Source organism: Rhodnius prolixus, unplaced genomic scaffold (genome assembly GCF_049639745.1).
Source record: "Rhodnius prolixus isolate KJV_2025 unplaced genomic scaffold, Rpr scaffold_1, whole genome shotgun sequence".
Classification (NCBI taxonomy): Eukaryota; Metazoa; Arthropoda; class Insecta; order Hemiptera; family Reduviidae; genus Rhodnius; species Rhodnius prolixus.
In genome coordinates, this window is record NW_027411581.1 from 48,406,656 (window position 1) to 48,421,129 (window position 14,474).

General features: G+C 33.6%; 1 protein-coding gene across 2 annotated transcripts in view; it reads left to right on the forward strand.

Annotated features, from left to right (window-relative positions):
* The first annotated feature begins 5,856 nt into the window (after positions 1-5,856).
* The window catches only part of LOC141461438 (uncharacterized), a 603,016-nt gene continuing 594,398 nt past the window's right edge, over positions 5,857-14,474 (forward strand). The window contains exon 1 of one of the 2 annotated variants that reach the window (XR_012462853.1): positions 5,857-6,600. The gene's annotated coding sequence lies outside the window, so the exon portion shown is untranslated. The remainder of the gene's footprint in view (positions 6,601-14,474) is intronic. The other variant, XM_074142577.1, reaches the window with a different exon arrangement.

Genomic DNA, 14,474 nt, shown 5'->3' on the forward strand with positions numbered 1-14,474 from the left:
AGTTTGGTAAGAGTTTCAAAAAAGCAATTGTATAATTTGTCCGCCATATTGATATTTCTTTTTTAGTTTAGACTTTAAAGTATATACATTTAAACTAATTACCTACTGAGTAAAGTATTTTAAACTGATATAAAAATTATATACATAAATATTCCCGTTTCGATGTGAAGCTTTGTAACTCGTTATTTACATTTTAAAAAATTCATAGAAGAAAAGAGACTTACTGAGAGAATTACGTTTCTAATTAAAACTTTGTAGGAACTTTTAGTAATATTAAAAGTTCTTGAAATCCTATCAGAGAGAGTTCTTTTTTTTTTTATAAATGCTTTAAGAAGTTATAAATTTAAAAACATTCGATAGAATTATTCTTATAATACTTAATATATGTGAACATGATTGCGTGAAACATACATTAAATTGGACTCCTAATTAATAATAAATTGGTAGTAATGTCACTCAAAGATGTGATTCGTAAAAACTTTTAACTCATGAAGATAAAAGTCTTTCTTTTTGTGTACAAATACAAAATAATTTTATTTTTGAAGCTAACAATTTCAAGCAACATTAAATTAATTCCGGTTAATGAATCACTTGTTAGTGAGACGGTTTTAATTTTATCTTTTGCAAAGGTCTCTTGCAGAATTAAAATAATTTAAATAAATAATTACTTAATTACTAGAGACTTCTTCAAAAGTTTCGAGAGGAGAGCGATACACTTCTTTGGTGAAAGGTGAAATAATTTTAATACACATATTTAAGAACGAATGAACTAAATGTGACAATAAGAATTAATTTAAAGTCAAATAATCCGTTTTTTTTCTTCACGCGTAGGAGGACTTATATCCTACATAAAAATACTTGGATTGTTTCGTCGCTGAAGGTTGGATTTGCTTCATTTTCAGAGTAGCATTATTCGCTTCTCTTGAATTCATAACTTATAGAATTACACTCGGATGCCAATGCAGGCACTTTCAAAGTCACATTTTGCCCACTGTTCGGGCAGTATACACTGGAAACAATGGAATTTTTGTTTCTATATAATGGGAAGCTAGGGAATTCTGACCATCATTTAGTCTTGGCATTTGAAATTTCAATAATTGACACTCCTCTAATAAATCTGTTAATCTTGAAAGATAGTAAAGAAGCAAACAAAACATCAGGATAAATAAAGAACATCAAGTGAACAGTTCTTATGTGAACAGATTTGATTAATATCAGAGACACTTTCTGGTGGTAGAAAGTTCACTTATTTTCTTGTAACTCCGCTGAAGAAGTTTATATAAAATTTGTGTTACTGATATTTCTTAAATGTGGCCTGAAAATTCAACTACTTGTAAAGCAAATTACTAATCATGTACAAATTTTTTTTAAATTTAAGATTTTTAAATCTTATTTTGTTCTGAGTTTTCTATATAAGTTTCATTTTGTTCGTTCACTATTATTATTGTTTTCTTCATGGGATTATATTTAGAACTTAGTTTTTATTTTATGATTTTGGGCAATAAATAAATATGGCACAAAAATAATGAAATATTTCTTTAAAATAAAGATAGTGTGAATTTATAACAAACTAAACAATGAAATCAGGTAAAAATAGTGTGTGGTATTTAATTAAATCATGTTTTAATGTCTTCCGTTATTAAGAGCTAAATGTTTACGATAAACAGACAACCTTATATTAAGTACACCAATATTGTGTACACTATTGAAACTATTATCAACTTCCTGGAATGTCTGGATCACTTCATCTCTAAATGATAAAGGTAGTTTGCATAGATTCTATCTCATCAATACATACGCCAATCAAATGGCTAATCAAGCTTTATGTGTGTGCAATAAAGCTTTATTGAACAATAGATGAACTTTACGTCTACTGAGACAGAGAATCATTTAGAAATTTCCCGGCTGACATTTAATGTTTGTACACTATTCTACATGCTCTATTCTACATGTATTTTGTTCGGGAACCAATAACTTCTAATGGCAGAGAACAGTTAGCATTTTCATTGCTGTGAGAGAAGGTTACGACTGTAAGAAGTGAAATTAGAGCGGAAAGAGGGTCAGTAATAAACGGTGAGGGAAACTTTCTCTGTTCTAGGCCAATGAGATGAGTCGAACAGCCTGAGCCAATCATATTCTCTTGATACACCACAGGCCATTCCACGACTCACACTTGCCCAAATCCATATTTCACAATTACACATCTTAATTCTTAACTAAACAGCATAAATCTTAGTTTCGTTCGGATTTATTTAATTTATAATAGAATATAGTTAGTATCGCTTGTTGTCAGAACTTAATCTTGGGAGATCCTTTAATTTCACGTTACCTTATTGTGCAATCTATTGATATTTGTTGGGGGAACCTGCGGAGATGTCCATAGTTTTATACAACACATTGACAACTGGAGCGCATCGTAAAGTTGGAATTCAAGGGATAAGTTAGTAATACTGATCTCAAATGAACTGAAAAAAAGAGATTGAACAAAGAGACGACATTCTTAACCAAACTTTCTGTAAGTTGCCTCCTTCTTGTGTATAATTAATAAATTTGTATTTATTTATTAGTATGGTTACTTATAATTGCATTAACAGAATAGCAGTGTTGCAAACTGATTTATTGCGATTTCTGGCAATGGTCTAAAGAAGCGCGAATTTTCAGTTGCTTTGAGGAAGCTAGGAGAAGATAAGGAATCAGATCGGTCACATTGCGGGCCATACAGGGTGTATGCGGAGGAGTGGTCGAAACTTCGGGAGGTGATTCAGCAGCTCAAATGCAACAAAAAATATTCTATTCACTTTGGCCCGATTCTCAATAGTGTCCAAGATATTTGCATTTTTAACTTTTCCGTCGATATTCGCGTTTTTCGCCATAAAAACGGCCGTAACTTTTCTATCCTTTATCCTACAACAAATCTGCTTATTCCGAACGAAAGAGCATTAAATTTCTTATAAATCTGCTTTATACAAGCCTCAAAACGTTTTTTATAACAATGAAATTTTTACTTTAATGTCTAAAAAAAACCGGTCTCTCTGATTTTTGTTAAAATTTTCAACTGCATTTTTTCAATAATTAATGAATCAAGGAGTCACGTAATTTCAGAAAAAGTTGCGCATTTATTGAGCTTCAAGACCACATGGATTGTTTTGGTTTTTAATAAAACCCTACCCCGAACGAAGGGGTGTAAATGCAAAAAACTAGGATTTTGCGTAACCGACCTTTCACTACTAATTTACTCAAATGTCAAATTTTGGAGAAGGAACAAAAAGAAAAGTAACCATTTTAGTTTTCAACAATCATTATTTAATAAAACGGAAGTAAAAAATACAGTAGCACTGAGCTGCTAAATCACCTCCCGAAGTTTCGACCACTCCGCATACACCCTGTATATGTTAACGAATAGGTGGACTGAGTTACCAATTTTCAGCCTGAATCGCCTTTACCACTAATCAGCCCTAAAAAACTTGTCCACTGCTGTTAGCTAGGAAAGCACCTTAGAGGTAAAGTGAAGACACTGCAAGGACTTACCTTCTTGACCCTAAATGTGCTCACTTTGAGAACAGACTCCCTCTGATACTGCCAAGTAATTCATTCTGACAACATCTTTAGTGGCAGAAATGTTTTCAATAGAGTTAGGAAAAAATACAATTAATTTAATGGCTCTTAAAACAATATTCTACTCTTTTTAAAGTTTATAACAGGAAATTATTGTCTGTATTTATTATAGTGTAAAAGTTAATTCAGGCATCCTAATTTTTCCAGACTGTTACTTATGTTTTCTTTATCTCACTTGTTTATTTTATGGCCTAATTGTGGCATCCAAGAAATATTTATAATTTTTCGTTTGGAAAACGTCGGCGTTTTCCATCAAATAACTAAACTGCATATTGGCTGAGATTAAGCTCGAATACTCTTTCTTGAAAAAGCGGTAATCCTTTACAAACGCTGCAAGGTTAGCGGTTATACTGTCCACTAACCCATAGCCCAGACTATGTAATTTGTAGTGGTATCGCTTAGCTTAATTAGTGTTACCTGATCTTAAATGATTTAATCCTTTCATTCTATAATTTCATCTCTTGATCAATTCTAACCACAAAACTGCAAATACAAATATACATTTCCACGTTTTCTTGACTTTTCCCTTAAATTCATAAAGAAAACTTGTAGAGGTTGACTTCTACGTCAATTAGAGCCAAGGATTGTTTTCTTTCTTGCTATTTTGAGTAGGGTAAATTAAAAACAGTTCGACGAAGGCATTGCTATAAATTATTTCAGTAAAAGTAAAGTAAAGTAATCGCCTATTTTTTCAGGCGGGGCTTAACGTCCAACTACCATTTACTAGGTGTCGTGGACGGAGGCGACTAGCAAACATACTTTACTACTCGTATTTCTCATTTAACCATTAAATAAAATCCAAGGCCAAGACCAGGAATCGAACCCAGTACTACAACGCATATTAGCTTTGCAGGTCTCGCCTCTTAACCCACTCGGCTACCGTGGCGCCTAAATTATTTCAGTATAAAGAGCTAGTTAGCTTTCATACTTTTAGTCGCGCTTAGTACGATTCAAAGTAACGTTTCTCCGTGATGTGCCTACGTAGAGTGTGCACATGTGGTGTAAAAATAAGTTTGGGCGCTAATATCCTTAATAGTCAGTGCGGCCCCATCTCACTCACAAAAAAAAAAACAAAAAAAAACAAAAAAAAAACTTAATTTCATAATATTTCATGAACGAGTTTTGTTGGAAACAGAGTGAAATTAAATATTCTTGAAGCTTTACTCACTTTTCTGTTAAATTAACACATTCAGTGCAACTCGATGAAATTGATCTGATATGCGGGAATGTTCTTACATTGGGAATGGAATGCCAGACACGCCTAACCTCTGTGCCAGTAGACCATTCTTGATCAAGAGGGCTAGGCAGCAAGTTATTTATTGGAATGTTAGTACCGTACAACCAATGCTTACAAACAGCTTAAAAAAAGGATTCACAATCACAGAAATTATTGAAATACCATTAGGAAGTGAACGTGGTTTTCATTTGAAAATTTCACGTTATACTTTTCTATTTCTATGTTTATTTCTTTATTAAGTTCTGATCGAAAGAAATTCTTTTCTTAATCATTCGATAATGTTACTATAGCTATTTAACTAGTTAGGAATATAAAGCATTCATGGATTTTAGTAATTCATTAAGGCAAATCAACAAACACGGAGGTAAGTTTTCAGGAGCTTGATCCCTCTACTTCTTAAAGGAATTTCATTTAATTGTGAGGAAATTTCCTATAAAACTGGTTCTTTAAATAAAGATACAGAGTTCCGTGGCCAGTGTGAACGAAAGGTCGACATACACACTCTCCTGTCTGTTGTAAGATCTTCAAACGCATCAGTTTCTAAAAGTAAATGTGTCCGTGGCGGGAAGAATAGACGCTTACAAAGCGGACTACGAAGGTCTGACAAATGACGAAACAGATTTCAGGGGTAGATATGCTTGATGTTATCTAGGACAATAGTGGGGGCAAAGAGAATGGAAGCACTTTGGGAGTCAATTTGTGAGTAGTAGCTTAATATTACGACTATCAAACCAGGAGAAATGTTATTTACATAGGAAAGAGATAAGATCATAGATTGATAGTTCTAGATTCTCTTGTGGAACCTTGTAAAGAGGCAGTCTCCAGAATAATCTGATACCCATCCAACTTCGGGATGTCCTCAGTAACTTGAGATTGGTCTCGCTTAAAGTAGAAACTGGTTGAGCTCATTACTTAGTTGTCTTCACATGTCTGGCATATGAACTTATGTGTCTAGAAGAAATCAGCCGATGCGTGCTGGTCCTTTCTTTAGTGAGCTAAACCTAGTAAAACTCCCAGCACTGCAGTAGGTTTCTTAGAGGTTTCTGTGAACATCATACGAGCTAATCACTGCACACTGTTGAAGATTTTCAAGAGATGTTCGGTGGTTCAATATTCGGCCAACATACCTCAAAAACCGTAGGTTATAATGGGACCAACGTCGTAGTGTACAGCCAATGTAAAGCAATCAGGGTAAACCTTCAATAAAAAAAATAAAAACAGAATATAAGAAAAACAAAACGATTACATCAACATCAAACAGTATGAGTCCGTAACCTAAATATGAACCTTGATCAAGGAGGGTGAAAGCCGGTTACGTCCTATCTCTTCTCTTGGCCGCCACAAGCTTGTGTATCTAAGGCTGGAAAACATGAAAAGGAGAGACGGCAAGAGGAAGGAAGTTGACATAAGACGGGAAAGTTTGAAGCAGGCCAGATGAAGTGCGGCAGTGTTTTGGGGCAGCGCAAGCGCTTCAACTGGCGCCCGTTTTCATACTGCCCCAAGAAGTGGGTGTCCGACCCCCAATCTGGTGACCTACACTTCCAACTGAAACCAGTTTACCATCGGCAGTCTTGCTCCGTCCGTCTTTACGTGTGTATTCAAAAAAAAAAAAACATACGTGTATAAAATAAATAACAAATCAAATAAATAAATCATTAAAATAAATAAAAATGCAAAGGTATCGTGTCGATCTTCTTAACTTATCGATATATTAATATCATTCTTCTGGAATTTTTCCACCCTTTATTGTGAGTACTTGGAGATAATTCATTAGTTATTTTTCAGTGTTTTTCACATATTTAATAATTAGGTACTAATCTTTCATGGAATATTTGTTTTAAGCACTATGACGGTTTCCAAAGTTTTTAAACTGGCCTTGTATGAAACAAATACAAAGTGTTCAAAATTCTTTTTTATTTTATTATTATTATTTTTCAATTCTAACATCTTTATGTGGTTTCTTATTAGGAAATTTTAAGGCTCAGAAATTTGATTTGATTCAGTATTTCATTTGGTAAAAACAAAATCAAATAAATAAAGAAACTGAAATAATCAAATATTCAAACCAAAAAATAAATGTCAAGATTATTTCTTTCAATTCTTAACAAGATTTGAATTATCACTGAACGAGAAAATGCTGCTTTGAATGGTACCTCATAAAAAGGCAGACTTGAAGACATTGAGGGTTTCATGTGAGTCGGTCAATTGACTAACTCTTGATGTAAATAATAGAGGAAGATTGAAATTATGAGCGTTGAAAGTATTTACAGATAAAATAAATTAATTTAGAGAAGAAGAAACACCTTCCCTTTTAGTTTGATCCTTCCAACTTGGCTTAAAGATTAAGAAATTGTGGTTCTTCTTTTTTTAATCTTAAAATATTTGATGTTTTTGAAAATTTTAGAAAACAAATTTCCTACCAAAGTTTTACCTATTTAGACAACTTCACTAACCTACTTTATATTTTCCGATTAATGTAAGCCTACTTAGGCTTGAACTTTGAAATAAATTTCCATCCTGAATGAAGATTAAATTTTTAATTGTTTAAACAAACAATATTGAATTAAAAATATGAAACATTAAATGATCTGTTTTTAAATGTAAATTTTTTTTTGAAAAGAGATTTTCTCCCCTAGGTATTAAAATAAAACAGAATATCTTCAGTATGAGGCGCACGCAATTCAAGTATAAATCACGTGTTAAATGTAGCATTAAAGAAAATGTAAGAAATATTTGTAAATTAGGCTAGCATTGCGGATAGAACATATATTTTATTATGGAATTTATAAGATTAATTTTTATGCGCTTAAATACTGCACTTCAACTACAGGTAATATTTTATTATTATTTTTTTTCATTTTGTTTTAAATTATTCCTCCGTTAAGAAAGCGTGTTTCTGAAACATTTCTTTGAAGAATATATAAAGATATTCGGCTGCATACTTATCTTGTAATTATTAATTGTTTCATTTTTACAAGGAAGATTAAAATCAGAGTGTACTTGTCCTTGAATATTATAAAAGCAAATAAATGCAGAGTTTATCCCGAAGTAACTGTAGATGACTTTAACGCTTTCTTTTCAAATTATTATCTCAAACTCTAAAAGAATATCATTTCCTTTGACAGGCCGCTCTTTGTTTCTAAGAGGTAAAACAAAAATATTAACTAAAAAAAAAGTCCAAGTAAAATTGAAACTTTAAATACTTGAAAAAAGAGCGCTCTTTTTAAAGAAATTCTAATAAATAATCTTAAAAGAAACATTCTAAAATATCTTCTCCATTAATTAATTGAAATTGTTAATCTTAAATTTATCAATTCTTGACTGTTGAATAACAAACTGCGCTAAGTGCGTTATTGCAAGTTGAGTTGTCGATGACCATGGTCCTTTTCTGCTAGTTTTTTGTGCGGTTATTTTGTGGTCTGATATCACAACTCAATTCATTTGATTTGATTCAGGAATTTTAATGAGCTGCTTATGGGTAAAGCTTGAAAGCCTGAGTTTCGCCCATCTTTGCTAGAAATATTACAGTACTAAACAGCGCTCAGGTTATGGGAACAAGGAAGCACTGCAGCATGGGTCTCATTACTGATTATCTATACACGGATACTAAATTCAGTAGTTGGACGATAAGACACGCCTGATAAAGAGCCGATTACTTTACTTTTACTTCTGGTTATTCGCATTATGTAAACCAAGGTTTACACAAAACAGAAATGGAATGGCAAGCAAATAAATAAAGTCTGCAGTGCTTCTGAAGGGTGACCGGTGGACCTTTCAGTCATACCTACTATAGTGTATTGCTGAACTCTGTAGTCTCAGGAAAATGAAGGCGGAGAACTAAAAAATACTTCAGGGAGCTCAAATTACCTACCCTTCTTAATTCTCTTTCGCTTTTATCTTAGTTATATTTATCATTTTACTGCCACTCTCAGAAGTGGATTACATTTCTATCTGGATATTGTATCAGAAAAGAAGCTACAAATGATATTTTCTTTTCCTCTCTGCTAATATCTTTAGAAGCCAAAGTCGTAATGGTTAATTGCCGCAATTAGAGAAACGGCCATTCTATAGGGAAGTCGTTTGCTTTTTGTACACTGTAGACTATGTAACGGTAAAGTTAATTCAATTGCAAGGAGCACAACAATACAGTTAATATCAGCAACGTTTTATTAGCGAAAAAATCTTACTTAGTGAAATTGTTGGTTTTACAAAAGATGCTGAATTTAAAAATTGTCTGTATTTTTAACTCTAGTTTAGTGTTGGAAGTGACTCACGCCATATGATCATTATTTACAAATTAAATATGAGTCAGCTTAATAGATAAAGTCTCAATTTCAGTCTTTTGAAAGGCTCTGCTATTTAGCAGTGGTAGGAGATGGCAGTGCATGAAGGGCGAGGAGGAAGTTCTCTGTTAGTTGGTCGTGGGGGGTGAGTGGCTTGAATGTCGGGATTTGTCTGTTCCTAGTAAACCATGGGACGTTCAGTACTGAAGTACGAGTATAATCGTTTTGTCAGTGAGTTGTGCTAGCTGTTAGCCAAATTTGGCAAAATAGGGTCTTATAGAGAAGTACATCGAGGAGTATTTCTGTTAATTAGTGGGTTAACTGATTCAGTAGATTTTAATGTGTTGATTGAGTTTCCAGATAAGAAGTAGCGCTTTAATCCAAATTATTAGCATCGGATTTTGTGATTGTTAACTTTTCGAAGGTATTCCATTCCAGTACCTACAAAGGTAGAACAGTTTTGCCATAGGTTTGGAGAGATTCAGAAGCAGCTTCTACGTATGGAATCAGTTTCGTTTCATGATGTTTGTAAATCAGTATTGCGGTTAGTGTCTTAGTTAGATAAAACTATTATTCTACCGTCTCCATTGGTAGAAAAAGACGATTCAGGTACGCCCGAGTAAATGCCTGCGGTATAGTACTTAAGTAATATTAAGTCCGGGAAAGCCGATGTATTTTGCTTGAAGAACCTTTCTGGATTAGAGGTAAACAACAAAATATACCCAATGTCCAGCTCACAACTTCAGACTAGACTCTACTCGACCGTCTTTTTTTTCTATAATTATTCTCAGCTTTCCTTTGCCCCTCCTAAGGGGGAGATTAGTTTAAAACTCAGTTAAATAAAAATATTTACTGAAAACGAGCTTATTTTTATTGTGAAAAAATAAAAGTGAAATTCTCTCTCTTAGGTAGCCTTTAATGGAACAGTCAGTAAACGTGCATAAACTTTATTTGCCATTTTAAACTGAGTAAAACTGTAAGTTCAAGGTTGGAAGTCGATTGTTACACCAGTAACGCTATGCTTTCTTTTAACAGTGATGGAGTGATTTTATTAACAATATTTGCGAGATAGTCAGATCACTCAATAACTTTCAGGAGAAGTATTAGTTACACTGTATTGTTAATAGTACATAATAATATAATTTTGTAATAATTAAAACAGTCTTTCATCAAGAGAGGCCGCGTCAGCTGAAAGTAAAACAGTTCTTAATTAAACTTATTTCTAGACAAGTTAAATTAGAAGAAGACTAAAAACTTAAGTACCGTTCACAAATGAATCAGTTAGGAAAGGGTTTAGAAGTATCTAGAAGAATTTGTCACAAATTTGATCGATATTTAAGGGAAAAGAAAACTTTTTAATTATATTATTATGCATTCTTTTGTAAGAGATTTCCTTTTGGCACTTTAAATAGCCTTTATCGCGCGGTAGTCCCTTTGCTCTGAAGACAGTTAATTTTCATAAATTTAAGGAGTTTTGGCACGGTGCCCGCATTAAATTTCACTAGTTTCAACACTGCGTCACATTCTTTCTCTCACTATATATGTCAACAAGTATATAGAGTGGAGTGCTAGAATGTGAGTAGGGTTCACTAATGACTCAATGAGTTACTTAAATTTGAACATATAATACAAATTATTCTCAATTACAAGTACTATCAGCTTGATCCCAGTCAATAAGTATCTAGCTGAGATAATGCGTTTATTTTTAGTAACATTGAAATAATTTATAAAATAAAGAATTAGGTGGGTACGACTAAGAAATCTTAGGCTGGGGAGCAAAAAGATTGAGAAACGCTTCGCTAAAGTACCATTACAAAACAGTAAGTACTGAAATAATTGTTTTTAAATGTGAACTACCTACTTAGAATAATTTTTAAACGAATAATCCAATAAATAGTACAACATTCAAACAAGCATATTGCACTGTAAAACAGACATAAAAAAGGGATTGGAGTATAAATTTGTAAAATGACATGGGTGCATAATTATAACTTTTGGTGTTCACACGTACACTGTACTAGAGATGGCGATACCGCGATACAAATGATGATAAAGCTTGAAGTGTATACCTCTAGAAAAAGCACGTTCTATTATTTATTTTAAGCGATGTTTAGATAGTAAATTTAATGTTGTTTTATAACTCGTTACGCTCGTGTAGGCGTTAGTTGAACTCGGTAATCAATAATTTTCTGTAATTAATATAAACGATAATTCCTTATGAAAATCAGTGGACAAGTAAGAGCTAATGAAGTTAATGACTTTAGGAAATAGGGCCTTTTTTTAATGCTAGAAAAATGAAATGCAAATAAATGGACCATCTGAAGAACAGTTTGCGGTAAAAAATGTTTAATACGAGGGTTGTTTGAAAAGTCCGTGCAAAAATAAAAACTACTTAATTTTTTGGGGTAACCTTTTTTTATTTTCAACATAGTCTCCTTTTAGGCTTATACACTTCGTCCAACGCTGCTCTAGTTTGTTGATCCCTTCCGAATAATAGGATTTGTCCAAGTCTGAAAAATAGCCATTCGTTTCTGCAATCACCTCCTCGTTTGAATAAAATCTTTTTCCCGCCAGACATTTCTTCATATTGGGGAACAAATAGTAGTCCGAGTGAGCCAAGTCTGGAGAATAGGGGGGATGTGAAACGAGTTGGAACCCTATTTCCATTAATTTTGCGACCACAACTGCTGAGGTGTGAGCTGGTGCGTTGTCGTGATGGAAAAGGACTTTTTTGTGGGCCAATCGTGGGCGTTTTTCTTGCAGCTCGGTTTTCAAACGGTCCAATAACGATGGATAATATGCACCTGTAATAGTTTTACCCTTTTCCAGATAGTCGATGAGGATTATTCCTTGCGAATCCCAAAAGACAGTCGCCATAATCTTTCCGGCCGAAGGAACGGTCTTCGCCTTTTTTGGCGCAGATTCCCCCTTGGTAACCCATTGTTTAGATTGTTCTTTGGTCTCAGGAGTGTAGTGATGTATCCATGTTTCATCCACAGTGACGAAACGACGCTTAAAGTCCTGCGGATTCTTCTGGAACAGCTGCAAACCGTCCTTGCAACACTTCACACGATTTCGTTTTTGGTCAAGCGTGAGCAATCGCGGCACCCATCTTGCGGATAGCTTTGTCATGTCCAAATGTTGATGCAAAATATTATGTACCCGTTCATTCGAGATGCCCACAGCACTAGCAATCTCACGCACCTTCACTCTTCTGTCATCCTTCACCATATCATGGATTTTATCAATGATTTCTGGAGTAGTAACCTCAACAGGGCGTACAGAACGTTCAGCGTCATTTGTGCCCATATGGCCACTCCGAAAATTTTGAAACCACTTATAAACTGTTCTTATCGAAGGTGCAGAGTCACCATAATGTTTATCAAGCTTCTCTTTAGTCACCTGAGGCGTTTTGCCTTTCATAAAGTAGTGTTTAATCAACACACGAAATTCTTTTTCGTCCATTTTTTGAAAATCACTCGACTTCCTCGATTCAAACGAATGCCAAACACAAAGAAATAGACCGATCTGGCTGAAACTTGGTGTGTGTTCTTCCAAGAGATGCTACTAACCTCGATACGCGCCAGTAGTGCTATCTCTCTGACTTTGCACGGACTTTTCAAACGACCCTCGTATGTATATATATTAACTGCAAAAGTAAGTTAGAAGCACATTGCAGCGGTAGCGTTGCGTCCCGCAAATAGTGTAGCAGCAGTTAGGCAAACTCAGCGTTTAGAACCTGCGTTTTATTCTCATTTGTGGCCAGAGTAATCTCAGTTTAAACTTCTCGCGTTTCATCTTCTTTTATTTAGTTTTAATTCTTATTAACATAACATTCTCCTATTTTATCTTTTCAAAACGTTCAAAATACGTTTTAATCAGGCTTTATAGAACAATAATTGTCGCTTATTTAAATAGAAAATCTTGGTATACAATTGAAATTCTGCATGACTTTCTGTCACTTAAAAATAACGCAATTATCTTTTTTTTAATGTTTTATTTTTTCATTTTATGTATAAGAAAAAATTAATACAAAATTAGTTCTAAAACCTATGTAGTAAGGAAGGGAATAGCTCAGTGATTTGTGAACTGATATTCAAAAATTATTTTTTTAAAAATTGCAAAGGTCTCTTTATTTTTACTTGCTAAGTTATTCATAAGAGAAGTTACAGGGATCTTGCAGATTTTCGGTTTTGAGTTTAGATCGGAAATCTTAAGATTCTGAGATTTTTGGAGTGTGAAAAATTGATATTTTGAAATGGTCTGCATAACTCGGCAAAACGGAAAATCATGGAAAGTTCAAATTTGATACTAGGACTCGGCAGTATAACCAAAATGGGCAATAAGCCTGTGCCACTTTACTGAAGGAGTTTTTGTAGCATTTTTTTTATTTTTTTTTGAATGAGTGGAGCCGCAATCTTTCCTTAGACAAAGATGACTTCTAAATTTGACTCAGTCTGCAATTTTCGTGGCAGGATTACTAATTTCAACTGAAAAAAATGAAGAAAACAACACCTTGTTATAACAGTGCAGTGGTTCCCAACCTTTTTTTCGCCCCTTAGCCCTAAAGAAATTTCACTCGAACCTCACATCCCCTGAAATTTGTATTTTGCTCAAGCCTAAATATAACAAAAAAATATCAAACCCCGGGAGTATATAAAAAAATATACTCATAAAACGGAAACAAATGAGATGTTTTCTAACAAGCTCAAAGAACATCTTAATCTTGAAAAATAAAAATATTTGAATAATAATAATAACCTATTATTTACCTGGACTTTTCTCGCAACCCCTGGTATATCACCTCAGGTTGGGAACCCTTGTAATAGACAGGTGTTACTTATAATAAGAATTATTATTTTTACTCATTTATTTAGTTACAATAAACGCATTTTATTGCGTTATAAGCATAAGCAACATACCACACATATCAGAGTGGAGAAGTTACCCAGCGGTAACCCTCAATTTAATTTCTATTGACTCTCGTCATCAGAGAGGAGATCGCGAGGCCACTGTCTTTAAAGGCGTCTAGAAATGTTCTAGAAGATAGATGTTGTTTGAGTGGATTGTGATGAGCTTGAATGTTAAGATGAAATTTTCTGTATCGTGTTTTAACCAATTGTGGGACGATGTTTAATTCTGTGTGAATAGTTTGATTGAAATTATTAATATTAAAAATAAGTTAACATAAAATGACTTGTAAAAACAAATTGAGAAAGTATTATTAAAAATATTAGTAGCTGTATTTTCATAGTCAGAAAATTATACCAAAAGTCATTACACCATAAAGTTAATTAGTTTTTAATCCACATTTCCTACAATAAAATAAATAAAAGCAA